Source organism: Myripristis murdjan, chromosome 5 (assembly GCF_902150065.1).
Source record: "Myripristis murdjan chromosome 5, fMyrMur1.1, whole genome shotgun sequence".
In the NCBI taxonomy this organism is placed as follows: domain Eukaryota; kingdom Metazoa; phylum Chordata; class Actinopteri; order Holocentriformes; family Holocentridae; genus Myripristis; species Myripristis murdjan.
In genome coordinates, this window is record NC_043984.1 from 17,663,011 (window position 1) to 17,680,795 (window position 17,785).

The 17,785-nt window shown below is 41.8% G+C and overlaps 1 protein-coding gene and 1 long non-coding RNA gene across 2 annotated transcripts in view; one reads left to right on the forward strand and one right to left on the reverse strand.

Annotated features, from left to right (window-relative positions):
* The window catches only part of bsnb (bassoon (presynaptic cytomatrix protein) b), a 70,945-nt gene that overhangs the window by 27,487 nt on the left and 25,673 nt on the right, over positions 1–17,785 (forward strand). The gene's annotated exons all lie outside the window — the stretch shown is intronic.
* On the reverse strand, positions 12,622–14,802 carry LOC115358775 (uncharacterized). The gene is made up of 3 exons (XR_003928206.1): positions 14,685–14,802; positions 13,944–14,087; positions 12,622–13,216 (listed from the first exon to the last, which is right to left on the reverse strand). It is a non-coding gene; the product is annotated as an uncharacterized LOC115358775 (long non-coding RNA).

Below are 17,785 nucleotides of genomic sequence, written 5' to 3' on the forward strand. Positions count from 1 at the left end.
GATACACCTGACATGCCCAGAACATGCATGTGTTTTACGTTTGTGAACATCAGCGATGTTCACAGCTTGGCAGCAGCAGAGTTGCTGTTTTCACACTGAGTTACAGTATAGTTGAACATGTCAGAACATTGTGGAATATGCTGGAAGTGCTACTGAGGGTTGGCACCAGCCTGTGTCTCCCTCAGGAGTCCCATCCAATGCCAGATGGCTGAAGGCACCAGGCATCCAAGCCTGCCATGCTCCCACACCCACCCAGCCTCAGCAGCTCAGTGCCATTTAATATTTCCATCACTCCTTTGCGCTGCATGTACTAATGTATTCATGCAAATTAACAGACATAAAGTGCTGAATCTACACAGCTTGAATCTACACAGGAATTCAGACTAACTGTGGTGTGTGCACGCCCACACACAACTCACCACACGTGTCAGTGTGCACACATGCATGTATTCACACGGACTCGTGCATCACTGAGGACTACAGGATACATTACATGGAGCTGCAGTAATCTGATTACAAAACACGATACAGTTAAAATACAATAAAAACACATATACAGTACTTTTGAAGAAAACATTGTTGGAATACTCAGAAACATTTTGTGAATATAGAAATAACTGGTGCACTTGAAAGAATAACACCATTACTATAATAATATTCCACTAACAGTCTTATACAAATAAGTATCAAGGGTCAAGTAAAATTAAATGCATAATAGCTGTCAATGTTATGGTTCTTTTTTCCTTTTTGGGGAAATTGATTGTATTAATTGATATTTAATTTAACTGATAATTGATAATAACTGATTGTAATATTATAGTATTATGCTACTGATTATAATTTTAAAATGTAACTTTGAAATCTTAGATATTGGTAATAGTACACATTTTAGAATAAATGCCAATTTGTCAACCCTGCACGTGCACATGTGTGCATGCGTGTGCGCGCACACACACACTCACACACATACACAGAGTTCTTCGGCTTCATGTTCTGTTCTTTCGAATGAGTTAAATGAATGTACTGTGTGATCCTATCTCCCCTCCCAGTGGCCCTGCCATAATGACAGAAACAGAGATGTAATCTAATGAAATGTTTCATTGTTGTCTTGTATCTTACTTTGATCTCATTGAACTGTGCTCCAGCTCTCTTACAGTGCTCTGATTTAGGACACAGTGTCGGATGTGTTTAATCTTACATCTTTATTTTTTCATGACGTGTTGTCCTTTATTTTGGGAGTATGTGTTGCTGTTGCTTTGTCTTCTGCCTGTTTGTTTTCAGTCTGCCTCAGTCATTTTCAGGTCTGGATGTTTCTATGTACGCACCTCTCTTCTCCCTGCGTTCTCATTCCTCTTCCTGCTGTCTACATGCCTTAGTTGGAGACTGCTCGCTGTTGACACATTGATTGAATTGGCAATTACTGCTGGTTGAATTGCTCGCAGTTGACATTGCAACACGGGCACTCAACCCTCTTGATGCAATGCTTGCTCTGTTGATTTAGCAGCAACAGCAGGGAGAGCATTTTAAAACCCCTGCACACAAGACACAGTGTGTTTGTAAGAGGTGAGACAGACACAAATGGGGTGAAGAAGAAGGGGGGCTGGGGGTGGGGGTGGGATCTTGTAGAAGGACCTAATAGCTGAGGGTATTGGTGGTTATAATCCTTGTTGAGGGAGTGTAGTGATCCCCTTGAGGATGGTGCTTAACCCCAACACACTGGTGTAAAGACCATCCCACACAAATGAGTGTCATCTGAGAATAGGAAGCTTTGTTGGATGATTAAGCTGTGAAACTGCCATCGCACAGTTGTCTGATGAAAATGTAAGCGAGAGTGTAAGAGTCGAAGAAAAAGGTTTTCATCTACATGCAGCCTCATATAGTAAGATGGTTGCATGAGGCACATTCATACAAGATGTGTGTGTCTTTGTGTATTCACTGACAAAATTCACCCAGTGACCAAACTCCAACATGACAACAGGAAGCTGATGTAACGTACAGTTGGGCCTGCTTCCTGCTGAGATTAATGTGGCACCCAGCACAGATGGTTCGTTGGTTTGGAGGCTTAAACGTGACTCCCTGTCAGCTTGGACGCCTTTGTGTTTGGAAGCGAGTGGGCTCAGAGTGAGTTTATCCCCCACTGGAGTTACATACACCATCTCTAAACTCCTGTATATTTCAGATTTGTTAAGGTATTAATAAATCTGCTTCTCATCCGTAGATACAAAGGTGAAGCTCCCGGAACTGTTTTTCCATTAAATGATGAAGCACAGGATTTCATTTAGGATTCTTAAAAGGATGATAAATCCAGATAAAAATGTGGATTCTCCTATTAAGCTGTTATTTTTGAGTACTATCTTCATCATCCACCAAAATTTAAGAGTATCAGTGTAATAAAATGGCATGTTAGCATGTTAGGTACTACATTTTCGACAGTGATACTTTATTGTAGGGATGATTGGGCTTTATTTCATGCTGTAGGGTAATGATATTGTCTCAACTCCAGTCAGACCAAACAACTGTCCAGCAATGTGGAAACATCCTGCTTGTTGGAAATGAAACAGCTATTAGTCTAATAGTTATTTGTTGGTTGTAACAATTTGTTGCCACCGTTTTTTTTTTTTTTTCTTTTGTTATGACCAATAATGCTGTAGAGCTCACTCGCTAATAACATAGAGGCTTGTAGTAGAGTTGATGTGAAGAAGACCATGACTGACTCCATCGCTAACTAAAACTCCATATCAGGTAGAAGCACTTTGTTAGCTCTCGCCCCTTCTGATGTAATGTTAGATTGGTGAAATAATCCTCTGAAAAATGGTAGATTTTTACCCAAGAACAGCACAAAATCATTGTGCTGTGCTGACCGAATAGTTACTGCTGTTTGTTGAGGCGAGCAAGGATAACAGGTGCAGTTTCTTCCTCCGTGTTTTTAAACGGAGCCTCTGTGACGCAAGAAATGACAATAAAGTTGAATCGTAAGGCATCGTATTGTAGTGTATCATAGGAGTCAATCAAATGGGGGGCAGAAGGAATAAAAACTGAGGTTGTGTGCTGATGAGATCGCTGCACTCCTCCATGTGAAAGAAGCTTTTAATCCCCAGCAAAACCCATTGATTGTTTGACTCAGGAGAAATCAACTGACAGGCCTGTCTCTGCATAGAAAGCACTTGTCTTAGTTTCTCACAGTTTCATGGGGTTTTATGCACTCAGTGGTGCCATATATACATGCATAAATAAATAAATAAATAAATACAATTTTAATGAATAAATTAGGATTGTTGAAGTTTTGTTGCCAGTTCTGCTTCGCTGGCCTGTAAAGTTGACAGAAATTAGAGAAGAGGAAAAGATCAGCAGTGTTGATGATGAGCTAAACTGGAACCTTTGACATAGGGAATGCACCTTATTCTGCAAAGCCACCGTACACCGCAAGTGTTCATTTTTCATGAGATGTCTTTGAGGTCAACCTCGACCTGTTCTCAGCTCTGCCTGCACCAGCAGCAGTATCAGCTGTTTTGATGAATGACTATCTGAGCAGCACAGTGACCATATTGAACTTGAATTATCCCCTCCAGTTCTTTTCCGTTGCTCTCTCTGCAGACACCCTTCCTTTTCATACCTTGTGAGTGAGGGCGTTGTGAGGCCTACAAGGGACCTTAGCGTTGGCTTAATCACCTCTTCAGAACTCATCATCTTCAAGGCCTGGTGGCTATGCTAACGAGCTGCTGTGATGCTCCAGAGGCCCCTGGCTGTGCCTTGTCTATCCCTACTGTCAGAGCCGCAGAGGTGGGGCAGAGCAGTCCTCCCGCCTCTGCTGCTGGGCCCTCCTGTCTCAACACATCATTTCACCCGCCTCATCTGTGCTCCTGCTCTCTTCTCCACAGTACCTCAGGCATGTCACTACTCCCCCTAATGCTGGCATTAGGAAAGAAGGAAGGGTTTAGCTGAGTGTTTGCGGTGCTTAGAGGCTGCGAACACCAAAAGGCTGGCAACACAAACAAGAAAAAGGACATATGGTTGTATGTTGGTGGAACAAAAAATATAGCTGGAGCGAGCAGGAGAGCTAAAGTGAGACGGGGCATTGGAAGATTGAGAAACAAAATGAAAAAAAAAATGAAACAAACAGATCAGCGAGATATTAAATTTAACCCCTTGCTAATCTTCTCAGTGCTGCAGCTGTCAGGTGGCAATGGACATGATCAGATCACTTCGTCAGGCCCGGTCTGCTGCTCTGACACTGACAACAACAGCAAAAGCAGTGTGGGGGCCATTGCACTCAGCCACCAAGTTGGCCCTCCCACTGACTCTGTTTGTGTAGACACTAGAGCTCCATTTCCAGTGTATTTTTACCGCTGAGGGCTTGACATAACAACTACAGTAGGCGTAACAGTTTGCAAAAGAGGTCTTGAATAGGTTCATTTTTCACCTTTACGCATGCATTTCAATAAACACCTACTTTCACAAACCTATGCAAACAACAAATTTAATTTATTTTATTTTCTATAGCTGCTTGTTGTTATCTTTGATGGCGACATCCTGTAAGCTCCTCCAGATGGAGAGCATACTCAGATTAGTGATCTCCCACTGCTTTTTTTTGTGCAAGTTAAAGAAATATGGCTCAGTATGCATGAGGATGAGTCTGATCTACTTGCTGCAATTTGAACTTTGCTTCCCAGCAAGCATTTCTCTCTTGACAGCCACTTAGAGATAAACCACCCAATGTCTCACTGTTTTCCATTAGCAACTCTAATGGGTGAAATGACCACCCTGCAAAGAATTGAAAGGAAAAGACATAAACTGCCCCCATATAAGTTAATGTAGCCCCTCATGACTGGCGGAAAGGCCCTCTATTCTGTGCGCTTAAGTTGCAAGCTCACAATACGAACAAAAGCTGTTCAGCTGGGCTGTGAGAGAAACCCAAAATGGCACCCAGCTCACATTTAAATGAGCTCTTTCTCCCCAGGAACTGTTGTCACATGTGAAAGCTCATATGAATCTGCTCCGTGGACTGTGGCAGTGCCTCGTGTTGTAACCTTTTCATTGTTACTTCTCTTGACAGAACATTAATCTTCTCTGAGACTGTGGTTGAGATATAATACAGACTTATCTATTTGTCAGATTAATGTGCTTTATGGATCAATGTCTCAGTGAGAGATGGTTTAGATGGTCTACTTTATGTGTTCATGAAAACTTGGAATTGACAATTTCTCTCTTTAGAATTACAGATAAATCACAAGATATCCTATCTGTAGATAACTTTTCTATCGACCCTTTATGTCATTATTGTGCTGTAATTGCCATTGTCCAGAATTTTGTTGAATGACTTAAATCAGTCTACACCCTCCTCTTGTGGACACGCTGTCACACACATGCTCAAATGATGTTTAAGCTGCCAGTGCTGCCTTTACACAGGTAGTGGCGCCATGGGGAACATGCCAAGTTTGAAGTTTGAACATGTATATGTGTGTTACATGTATGTAATTTATCGTTTTTAGCCACCTACCTAACAGAGTTCTCTGTCTTGACTTTATTTGTGTAGCTCATCAAAAGACCAAACAGCAGGTGACAGGGTACAACTCGAGTGTCAGATCTACAGTATGGATTGCTTTTGTTTGGCTGCTAGCTATAGCTTTGCCTCACAAGAGTTGTAAGAAACTCATAGAACAAAACAGGGGTGAGGAGGGAGCCTTATTAACTTGTCTGAGAGAAAGACACATGTTTATCACTTCGCTTTGCTTGGCTGCAGGCTATAGACTGTAACAAAGTTTGTTCTTTTGCTGCTTGGTTTACTTTTTGGAAGGCAGATTTAAGATTTAAGACAGTCTTGTCAGCCTTTTTGGTGTCAAGGACCTCCAACTTGATACTCATTACATCAGGCCACTGACCCATATTTGATAAGATGTGCTCTCAGGAATCCCCATCTGATAAGATTTAGTTATTCCATAACTGTCTGTACTGTAGACTGGCAGATTAACATTCTTATAAATTATTCTTATAAATTATCTCATTGGGCTAACTTCTAGTTAATGAATTAATAGTAAAAATAAAATATTCCCCATTTTTCTGGGGATCCCTGGAACACTCTCCAGGACCCCTGGAGGTGCTCAGACCCCAGAGACCCTCTTGGTTATTAAATGAGTTTTGTTGTTGTGCCTTAATATTTGTCTGGGGGGAGCTCTGTAAATGGCACGTTCAACTGAGGTTGGCAAATTAACCATGGCACTGCCCCTAGTCTGTTGTGACAGAGCATTTAGTGCATCTTATACACACACGCACACGCACACACACGCACACACACACACACACACACACACACACAGAGAGAGAGAGAGAGAGAGAGAGAGAGAGAGAGAGAGAGAGAGAGATGCCAGTATCAATACTTTACTGATACAGACTGCAGCACAGACACTGTTATTGACCGTTACATACATTTTCACTGGACTCATTTGTCCACATTGAAATCTTCCATCTTACTGGCCAATAACCTTACTGACATATAGCCTGATTAAAGGCTGCAAACAGTGGAGGGCAGTGAATGAGCCAGAAAACAGTGTGTCATCAAGGGGATTGGTGTTGTACGATACTGAAAATATAGTGCATTGGGGATTTTTTAATTATTTTGTGATCAGTTATTTTTGTTGCTTGTCATGTAAACACAATAGGTAGCACAGCTTCAAGTTACATAATTGATTCCTTGACAGCGCATTTTGTGATAGAATCATTGTGTAATCACAACAAAGTCATAAAGAAAAAGAAAAAGGAAACCTTAAAAGGAGGGAGAAATGAAAACTTGAACATCAACCTCCCACTTCCCCCATCATCCGTCTCTCAGGTCTTCACCCCTCCACTCAAGCACAGATTAACCACCAGGCGGATTGAGCTGGTGCCCGGGGGCCTCCGACCTCTAGGCAGCCTCTAACCACCCACTGTCTTTTTTTTTTTTTTTTTTTTTTTTTGGAAAATCAAGTCAAATAAATTAATTGAGTGAGTGTGTGCGTGCATCTGTCAAAATATAACGCAATCAATGCAAAGTTACTTTATTTGCAAATAAGGAAAATATTATGGTTGGTTTGCTGGCTGTGTCTGATGGCGATGAGTCAGGTCAGGTGGTGTCGTGACCTGGTGGTGACACTGGCACCCCCAGCATGGTCAGCACAGGAGATTTCTCATAATGTCCGCTGTTTTAAGTTTAGCCTGTTTGACCACAGAAGGAGAAGCATAGAAGACGCATCCACTGCTCAGCTAAGCTGATCTGGGTACTTCTAAGACCGATAAACAGTGTAACTCATCCTGAGTATTTTGTGGGAGAATTAGCAGAGTCAGGCTTGGAGACTGAGCTTAAAACTATGGAAATAGGAGTGATATTAAAATCTCAGCAATGGTTGATTGTATTTAAGTAGCAAATTTGTGTGTGCACTTGTGTAAATTTGCACATCTTTGTGGATGTAATTTTGTGTGGACAAAATTACAGAAACCACTTAATATATGAATATCAATCACCACCCTTTGCCTTCAGAACCACCTCGGTGTCTTCCTTGAAGGGCTGTGTTACGATACAAAAGACAATATAGAAGTATTTATATACAAGTTCTTTGAGGGATGAAGGTAGAATGTCTCATAATGGTGCAGTTGTGGTCGGATCAGGTGACTGGGGAGACATCCTGATGTTCATGAAACTATGTTGAATATTTTAATAACCGTGTATAGGAGCGTAATCTTATATAGAATTTAGAAACATTAGAAACATTACTCTAGAGTGCAGCTGGTTGTGTAAAATGACCTCTTCTTGGTGTTGTATGACTGTACCACTGTCTAAATGACTCCCACAAGATGGCTGCCCACACCATTACAGATCCACCACCGTGTTAACCAGTAACAGACACATCCTGGCTGGGCTTTCTCTGAATGTACTGTAAACTTACCCAGATGTAGGCATAACAGTGAAAAATCACTCATCAGTATGCATCTGTGTCAGACTCGGTGCGGGAGGAGATGTGAGGTTAGCTGTGTGCTTTGTCAGCCAGCAGCATGAAAGATCTTGTGTGATCAATTGGATGCCTTGATGCTAATATCTACAGTCTCGATACTGAGGCAAGAGAGCTGTTGTTTTACTGTTTTGGCGGGCTGTGCGTGCTGGGAAAAAAGGGAGGGTTCGGGAGGGGGGGGGGGGTACCTGTTGTCATTGCTGAAACAAACAGAAACAGACAGGATAAGTAAATAAAGAGCAGAAAACATGACCTGACCCTTTGCTACTCGGCCCCAAGAGGGACAGCAGAGACACACTTAATGGCAGATGACACACACTTGTCCTGCAGCAACACGCTTTGTTTGCTAGGATGTGAGTCGTCTGAGTCCTACCTCACAAATCCAAACCTTAAAAACAAAACAAAACAAAACAAAACAAAACAAAACAAAAAACAACAACAACAATAATAAAAAAAAATCCTTCACATAAAAGCCACCTCTGTTTTTGAAAGCTGTGTGTTTCACCAAAGTGTCAAGGGCGGCATTTTTTTTTTTTCTTTTTTTTTTTGTGGGTGTGTGTGTGACGTGATCCGTCTGATCTGGCTGTGCTTTTCAGTCCTGCTGTTGCTGTAGTGATGACCTGCCTCTGTTTCCTGCTTTATTCTGTTCCCTGTGTATTCACATCACCTCTACGAAAGCAGGATGTTTTGTTGGACTATCCTCAACTGGTAACACCTAATGAAGTTGTATGAGCACATTACTCATGCAGCATTTAAAGCTCAAGTGTGTTCACTAATTGCACCAAATTTGTCTAGCCTACATGATCTACTTTATATATAGTCTGTGTTGGGCCCAAATAAACAAATCATACACCAAAGATCGCCTTTCTTTTTTTTAGACATCTGTCAACACTTTTGCTCCTTTGTTTTGTTTGCAGTGTTTAATTCATTTAATGATGGTCAACTGTTTTTCAAATTAAATGAATGATTCTATTCTTTAAAAATATCGCTTCCAATCCTATAAAAAAAGAGGACATACAGTTCAAGGTGTAGTTAAGAATTTCATCTTTTCCAGGTATGCTGACTGCAGTTAAAGCGACCCATTCAGGATCATGTTAAACTAATTCTGTGAATGGACAGACCTTGCCACATGCAAGATTAGTTGGAGCTGGGTGTGCAAAACCTTGCAGAAGCATGTACCTACAGTGTGTTTGTTTTTTATGCTTTTTGTTCACTTCAACTTTCGCATCACAGGCCTCAGAAAAGCTAGCATGTGACATTAATGGCTACATTTCCTGTTGTTCTTACAAGATTTTTTTAGACACTACATTAGTTTAGACTAGAATCTGATGCTGAATATATTGGGGCAGCTGTTCATTGAGAGTAGAGGCTTTGTGCTCTGAATCTGACACTGCTGGAGTGTGGATTGTTGGGTCGAGCTAAAATAATGTGGTTTGTTTTGGAATAGGCTGCCAGTTGGCCTGTAGAGCATGCTGCAGTTTCTTAACCAGTTAGACTGAGGGTCATATTAATTCATTCAGAAAACTTTTCATTTTCAGTGGCCCATGTACTCATTCAGAAGGATCCCTCTGCCAAGCTGCCAGTATATCTTGAAGGCATGGTAGACCACTGAGCGTTGTACATCTATATTTAGCATCCCTGTCTTGAATGCATTGGACTGTACTGTACTTTGGTGACTGTAGCTGTGGTTCAGTCCTGCTTGCTCAGTGGATGATCCTTCATTTCCTCTCTAATCCACAGGCCTGACCACGTGTCCCCATTGAAGGAGTCCCAGGGGATTGACCTACATACCTGCTGACTCGGCCTGACCTGTCACAGTCGTGGCGTGGCATGGCAGACCATGGCACACTGCAGTGACATGTGCTCACTTACGCTTTGCACTGTGCACTTGCTAGTCTCACAGCAGCGTTCATTCAGCCTGTGCACAGGCATAGTAATAGAAATGCTGTTTTGCAAGGCTATTATAGGGATTACAGTAACCGGCCCTTTTGACCTCTAAATCTCATTCTGAATATTCCTGCAATGAATACAGAATTGAATAGTGAGATTATTTGTAGCAGCTTCCATTCTGGTTGAATTCTGATTGCTATGATCACAGTACTGTGACTTGCATTTGCTAGTGTGTGAATGCATATGTGGGTGCACTGTTTATTATATGTGCCTTTTTGTGTGTGGGTGTGTGTGCATGTAAAATGATGCATGACACATTTCCCTACTCACCTTAAGCTCACCCCGTTCTCACCTGCTTGGCAGCGAGCTCCTGTGCACGTGGTAGTTAATAATTCACGCTGACCCGCCGCTCCTCTGACCTTCACTTGTTACAAATTAATTATGATCTCCTCTGTCGTACGCCTCATTAATCTCTCTGAGACCCAGAAGTTGAAGGATTATTATTCTGATTTCCGCCTTTGTTGTTGTAGTTTTTTAGTCATCCTCTTTATTTCAGTTGTTTATGCTTATTGTGAGGATTGGGTGCAGCTGATGTGGTCATTATTTCTGTTGTGCATTGTCAAAACTATTTTATTCTGCAGTGAACAAAGACCACGCTGTTTTGATGGACAAAAAAAAAAAGCGAAATCTCTCGTCAAATTATGTTTAAGAAAGTTGGTAGGATGAGGAAAGTTTTTGGCTTACAGTTAGAGGTGGTGAAAAGAGGGAGAACAACTTCAGTTGAATCAGTAAAAGGGAGATATGACGTGCAGTACTGCTGTGGATTGCTACTGTAGCCATCCACGGCTGTAGTAACGCCTACGTCTGCTTTCAGTGACCTTCTCATTTTCGTCACAAAATGTTCTTATCGAGCTTTTGAAATGTTGCTTTTGTTTACCCTTACATTTGCGATATCTGCTCCTGCCAGCTTTATCGGGGGGACTTCCAGGGCCTACTTTATAAGGGCACTGTATGTGTGTGGGTGATACTTTTTCCATTTTAAATTTTTTATCTATTAACATCTGTGGCTGCAGCACTGCAGTTTAAAAAATGTTCAACTTTAGCTGCATCACCAAGCCTCCTACCTGGCATGAGGCAAAATTCCGATGAACTAATATTTCTGGAGGTCTACAATCTTCGATCTGGGAAATGCTGTATGTTCTGGTTATAACTGGCAATGAGAATTTGAAATATTCCATCTCAATAAGGCGTATGACTGCTTTTAATGACAGCTGACATTTCTTGCTCACAGCTTGTGGTTTGGATCCTGTCAGAGGAGTCATGTGGGAGAGTCTTGCTGTGAGCTGACTGTCAGTAAGAGAAGAATACCGATGTTGTGTGCATACATCAAGGCTGCCTGTACTTGTGTATATATATATGTTTAAAAATGTTCAAAAATTAGTCATTTTGTGTGTGTTGTGTGTGTATGTGGGGGTTGGAGGGGCTAAGTGGGGCAGAAGTGGCCTCTGTAGTCTTTCCACGTTACATTCTTCTCTTATCTTCAGCCCATTCTTAAAAGATGTCGGACTTTCTTCTCCAGCATGCGTGCACAGAATGATAACAAATGCTACCGAAAGATTATTTTAAGATTATTAATATGCAGCCTACTCCAAGTGCAATATTTAGCAAGTTGCCAGAATCTGTCTGACTGCCTGTGTGCACAGCTTGTTTTTGTTCTGCGCGTTCATGTTATTGTGTGCATGTTATGGGTGTGTATGCTCCCATGGGGCTCTCTCTCTCTCTCTCTCGCTCTCTCTCTCTCTTTCTCTCTTTCCTTCTCTCTCTCGCTCTCTTCCTCTATGAAATTCTTTTCTCTCTGGCTCCCTCCATGGGTAGGAAGTGTTAAAGCTTTCTGTAGTGCCCTGCCTACCACTAATGTAATTCTGGAGCTCTGTTATTTATTTATTTATTTATTTACAGAATTTTCAGGCATTTTTGCCTTTACTTGATGAGACCGAGCCAGAAAAGATTGGGAGAGAGAAAGAGAGGTGTCGTGCAGTAAAGGCAAAATTCAAGTCCAGGGTGGCTTTAACCAGCTGGACGCCTGATCTGAATTTTAACTCTGAATTTGTCATTTTACCAGTGGGGTTCCACATAACACATTCAGATTTGATTGTGATGGGCTTGCAGGCTTGATAATCAACACTCTGTTCCTACCTTTCAGCCATGATGTTGTGAGCGTGCTTTATTACATAATTTGGTAATTTCACATATGCAGAAATACATGCATGTACTCATATGTGCTTGCACACACACACACACACACACATTTTGAGTGATCAGGGCTGTAATTTCTCAGCAAGCTCCTCTGAGAGTGTGATCAATCTCTCTGACCTTTTCCTTGTGGTAACCTGCAGTGTTCAATCTCTCATTATTTTGACAGTGAAAGGGCAGCTTTTCCGGCTCACAGCTGACTGGAAGGAACTTCACCATCCTGCTGGGCGTTCACACTATCCACTTTTGTCTGTCATGTCGGATTTAGATTCACTGATTCAGAATAACGCCAAGTGCACAGAGAAACTCCCATGCACACAATCCAATTCATAAAACGAAAGACAATCAAAAAATGCAATTTACACATGGTTTTCCCCATGATTTCAGAGTCCCGACTTGCGTACGCTTGCAAGTCTTACACAAGACTAGACACATGAGAGCCATGTGCTCTTTCTTTTACAGCAGCAAACAAACCAAAATAAGACAGGCAGAGTAACTTAGACCCAATTGCTGACACACAGAGGTGTGCGTAAAATACTTTACTGAGAGTAAAGCAAGTGGCAGGCAGGCTGGCCAGGCATAGGTCAAGCAGAGGAGGGTTCAGGTAACCACAGACAGGTACAAGGCCATGGAACATGAGAAAGCTAAGACACTCACTAGACAATCTGACAGAGAGACTCCTGTGTAAGTGACTGGTCTGTACTGCTGAAGGCTGATTAGTGATGAGGAACAGCTGCTGCAGGGAGGCACAGGGCTGGGTTGACTGCAGACAGGGAACAGGTGTGCAGTGACAGAGAACACTGGGGAACCTAGTGGACTGGACTGAAGCTGCAAGCAAACACTCACTACAGACACAGCACACAGAGCGAGGAGAAATACAGGCTGGGAGATGAAGGAGGACAGAAGAATAGACCAAAGATATTCTATCAGTACAAACTGTGCTCATGGTATGAAATGGTACACGTTTCTGGTGTCGTAAATGGGAGTGCTCATGGTCTCCCGTCATCCCCCCACCTCGTTTGGCAGTGTCGTCACAGACAGTTGGCGCTGGGAATGTCGTGTGGATGGGTGGATGTGATACGGCCGCTTGCTTCCTAAAGGGGCGGGGCATCCATGTGACACAGATACAGGAAATGACTCTACAGTGAGCCACCTCTCTTCTAAGCTGTCTGTGAATAGACCCGTTTCACAGCAGCCGTTTTGGCATGAAAAAGCAGGGTAAACAGAGATGATAGTGATGACATTAATTAAAGTTCAATTCCATTTAAGTCTAACAGAGCTACGCCCCTGGTGTTGTGTATGCCGGCTCTCTGGAATGGCTCTGTAACACCTAAATGGAAGGAAACTGTGATTAATGTCATCTGTAACACCTGTTTTTTCCAGACTATTTCATGTCAGAATGGCTGCACTTGACACGATTTCATAGAAATGTTGTGTATTTTCTGTTGCAGAAATATACAAGTATGAAATAACGCTCATTTGGCTGCAGCAATTCACGAATTCTATGACTCCACAAAGTGAGCCTTTTCACACAGATTTTGATGCGAGGGACTTGTTTGTCAAACACAGGCAGGCCATTTCAAGACAGGAGATAAGTTACATGAGAAAAACTTGAATTTTATTTAAGGCTGTTTTTCTTTCTTTTAAAGAAAAACAAAGTGCTCATATAAATCATCATAAGTAAATACCAAAGTGAATAAACAGTATGACTAGTTGTAATTAAGGAAGCTCACCTATGTTTTTCCACCATTTTCAAATACCACAGATATTATTTACTCAGTATGTACTATAAAAATGTGCTTTTCAAAAGTTCTGGTTTACCTGCATGGTGATATGAGCTGTGGGTAGCATTTGTACTGAGGGCTGCAAGTAGAATACCTATCTTCTTTCCACTGGGCTCTGCTGCTCATTCTGATGTGCAGCTCTTCACCTCATCTGGCCAGGCTTATGAAGACAAAAATGAGCCTGTTGAAGAGATGTATGCCTGCCTCAGAAGTCACGTGTGAAATGTTTAAGTTTGTTGTATGATGTGTATCCTATCAAATTATCTTGAGACCCAATGCACCCACTGATGTTAGCAGTTGTTGTGACAGCAGACGGTGCAATAATCCCATCGACACATTAGACTTAATGGCCACAACAGCCAGTGTGTGTTCATCAAAAATTATGTGTCATTTTGTCAAAGTGCCATTGAACAAGATGCTGAAAACCACAATATGTTGCAGGGGATAAGTGCAGAAGCTAAATGCTTCAAATATAAATGAAAGGTTGCCATTACAGTTACAGTCTGCAGTCCTGTCAGCCGCAGTTAAGTTACAGTTAAGAGCCAAGGTTAAGTATACTCTCCATTGAGAAGACCTGTTAATGTCCCGCTACTTAATAGGGTTACCAGTCCACAAACAAGATGAGCTCGCTGACCAGCTAAGCCTGCTGCCTCTGTGCAAATGCAGCACAGACACATAAACACTTTTTACACATGCTTACTTTTAGATGTGGACATTAAGCATTTTAATGATGTTTATTTTTCAAAACACAGCATAGTTTTGATGGTATAAACTTTACCTCAAATTATGTAACTGTAGCAACTGAGCATGGTGTGGTCAGTGCAGGTTAATTTCCTCGGTCACATTGCCTGTTTCACTCCCATCTGAAGGTGCGTGCAAACCTGAATAGTTCGATCGGCGCGATTACATACAAAGTGAATGCAAAGACGAGACGATGACGCGAATGATCCGAACGGGGCGGTGCGAACGACGCGAACAGTCGTTTCGGTATCTTCGATATCTTTGTCCCAGTAGAAAAAATCCATCCGGGGCGACCTTCGCTTCCCCCTGACTCCACCCATTGCATCCTGACAGCCAATCAGCGTTGATGTTGGGTTGATGTTGGGTTTTTATTTTTTCTCAGGGCTTGTTTTTCCCAGGGTTTCTCATTTTCCCGGGGTGGTGTTGCGATAAAGCGACTGAAGCGCGTTTTAACCAACGCGGACCAACGCGGACGTGTGCGACCAAAGTGAAGCGATAGACGCGTCTAGATAAAAAGAAATAGCTTCAGGTTTGCACACACCTTTACACCATCTATAAATAAATAATAATAATAATAATAATAATAATAATAATAATAATAATAATAATAATAATAATAATAATAATAAAAACATCTATTGTCATGTTGGCGGGGGCACCGTGGCTCAGGAGGTAGAGTGGTCATCTGGTAATCGGAGGGTTCCTGGTTCGATCCCCAGCTCCTCCAGTGTGTCGAAGTGTCCTTGGGCAAGATACTGAACCCCGCACTGCACCTGATGGACAGCTAGGCACCTTGCATGGCAGCCTCTGCCATCTGTGTGTGAATGGGTGAATGTATGATACACATGATAAAGTGTGTTGACTGGTCAAAGTGACTAGAAAAGCGCTGTAGAAATGCAGTCCATTTACCATAATGGAGTCCATGTTTTCCCCCAAATATTTTGTCATAGAGGTGGCTTGGTCTGGGATGTATTTTCAGCAGCACAGATGTTACTCAATGGAAATATTAAAGGAATATTATAGGAATACCACAGTCATTCCTCCTGCTTTTGCAATACTACACGCTTCTAATTGTCACTTTGATCATGAGGGTGGCACTGCTCTATAGAGTATATAGGCTACAATATAGTATGGAATTGATCCAGAACAAAACAGAAGTGCAGGACTGAAGGTGCAATTACAAATCCATCTGCTACTTCAGCACCATGGACAGTGCCATGGATTTATCAAGGCACAGCACAGTAAGGCTATTGATATTTCAGAGCCATGGTGCATTTGGTCAGTTTGCTGTCAAGTGGGATAGTATCCCCCCTCAAATCTCTTACTGATAGGACCAAATTTCAAGGTGAAGATTCATAGGCCTGTTTCTGCATTTAACATAATGTAATTGCCTATCATCCTCTAATTTTGTTGCAGTTTAAATGCTATGTATTGGAGAGCTGTCCAAGCTGCCATTCTTCTGATGGCAGTAAAGAAGTAGAGGAAGGGGTTGCCTCAGTGAGCTGTTGGCACTGTTTTCAAGATGCATTAAAGGCCTGTGTTAGATGCACAGAGGCTAAGTCTTTCATATGAACATGATTTCCTCCACACAGTGTGGGTGAGGTGGAAAGCGCAGCCTACATTGCTCACTGCCGTACATGCTAAAGCACTCTACATGAATAATTTGCTACTCCCAGCTCCGGTCTGGCCTTGCTCCTCTCTCCCCTTCACCCACGCAGTGATGTTATGCTGATTCAGGAGCAAAGAGGGGAGTTTGGCAGCGCAAACATGGCAGGAAGAAAACTGCTGTGGGAAACAAAAAATGCTCATTAGTAGCTCATTTAGGCTTTTCTTTTATGAACATGCCCCAAAAACGGTAACGACAGATTGGACGTGCTGCTGATTTGGAGGAAGTCAGTAGTGAGTCCCTGCTCGCTGATGGAGGTGGCGGACTTTCCACAGGATTTTTTTTTGTCCAAAATTTCCATGATAATCAGGTCTGTGTGTGTGTGTGCGTGTGTGTGCATAGAATTAAAATTGTATAGTTCTATATAGAGTAGCTTCAGTAATTCCCACATTGTCCCGACACATAGCGGCTTTACTCTGACATTTCTTCATGACTCCATTTTTTTTTAACACGTGAAAGAAGCAGCACAGATGGTTAGTTCTGAGAGCACTGCACCTGTTTATATATAGCTTCTCAGTAGAGCACTTGAGAGAGATGAAAACAAAGTAAGTCTGTCTGTTTGGTATGCCAATGACTCCCTCCATACTTCATTGCTTCACTTGAACAGACAACAGATTCCTGTAGGATTTGGGTATGATAATTAAGGCTTTATCTTGCATGGATAAATAGCATCAGTAAAAATAGCACATTATACGTAGAGCTGAAATGTAACCACAATCTATCTCTCCAGTTATGTCATAATTTGTTTGATTTTGGCAACGTATGGTGTTTGGAAATGCCCATTGACCACACTAAGTGGATTGGGTTGTAAGAGAAGTGCCATTCTTGGAGCAGCGGTAGAGCAGAAAAAAAGTTTGCATCATCCTCGAAAGGTGTTCTCTCTTTTTTACCCTGGCCAAGTATTTGGCAGCCTCTTATTTTATCTCCTTTTATGCTTGAAAAGTTTGCAGCTGCCCACACTGGTCATAAGGTTGCATGCATGCAGTATTATACCGTCAAACTGCCTATTTTCATAGCACTACAGGTTTTAAATGGCACAAGGTCTAAATGAGGAAGTTGTGTGATTCATCTCTAAGCCTATGTTCGTCACTGATTTAGTATAATATCCCATGAAAAATATGTTGTGATGTATCAGTTAATATCAGTGCTGTATGCTGTCATTTATTGTACTGATCACGACATAATAACTACAGGAGCTCTAATTTTATTTTGGCTAATTTAAAATACATGCAAGTTAATACAGGCCTGTTTGTGTGAATATTAGTTTACTACGTTATAAATGATATCCATAAGAATATAGATTTTCATAAATCAGTGTAATACGGCCTGTTGTGAAATTGATCGGACTACATGGTTGATTGTAGTTATTAAAATGACTGTAAAGAACTAGACATTTGTTTTTCATGACTGAACCTTTGAATGTTCTGCTAGTCATTGGGGATAAACATCTAAAAGAAATTATACCTTCAAGT